The sequence below is a fragment of the Acyrthosiphon pisum genome, chromosome X (genome assembly GCF_005508785.2).
Source record: "Acyrthosiphon pisum isolate AL4f chromosome X, pea_aphid_22Mar2018_4r6ur, whole genome shotgun sequence".
NCBI lineage: Eukaryota > Metazoa > Arthropoda > Insecta > Hemiptera > Aphididae > Acyrthosiphon > Acyrthosiphon pisum.
The window spans coordinates 38690114-38691049 of NC_042493.1; positions in this window are offsets into that span (position 1 = coordinate 38690114).

Sequence of the window (936 nt, forward strand, 5' to 3'; positions counted from 1 at the left end):
TTAAAAATAAAATTTAAAGATGTTCCACTTAGTGAAAAGCTGATATCAATTATAATAGATGAGATGTAACTAAAAAAATGAATTTCTCATAACTCTCAAAAATCAAAATGATCAGTTTAGTAGTTATAAAGATATTGGTATGGATCATGAGTTTGTCGATATGATAACTAATTGTATCTGTGAACCACTCACACCAATGCGTGTTTTTTTGGGAACCCAGACACCAAGCCATTCTGTTAGTTCTGGTATGATGACTTTAATTTCACTGAATTAAATGAAAAGTTCAGCTATACATACAGCAAGATATATAGAATTATTTGATAATTTATTTGATGTTTTTAATAGTATAACGCACAGTGAAGCAAAAACATTAAGAAAACAATTAACAAAAACTTCTGATCATTGAACTTTTTTGAATGAAGCAAAACAGGTATTAGGAAAACTTATATACTCCGGCCCACGAGAGTCCATACGTAAACCGCGCATCGATACTGACGGCAGTGTTGCCAGATCAAAAAATTTAAAATCCTGCTACCTATGAAGAAAATCCTCTTTTTCCCTTAAAAATCCTTTTTTTTTGAGGTCAAAATTTCCGGTTTTTCCTTGATTCTTTTTAAGTATTTTACATGAAATAGCTGACTAAAAATGATGGTATCGCTACACCAAAAGTTATAACTATTGTATCTGGAATCATTGTTGATTCTGTAATATATTATATTTAATTAAAGACATTTTTTAAGCTTTTTTTACTCAATAAAAAAACAACTTTATCCATACCTACTTGGAAATGTATTATATTTTGACATAATCATAATCATAACAATATATAATTTAACTAGTTTATTTAACAAAAACTATCCATACTTACGAATAACATACTTTTAAAACAAAAAAAATCTTTAACAAATGATAAATAAGTATTAGATAAATAGTTGA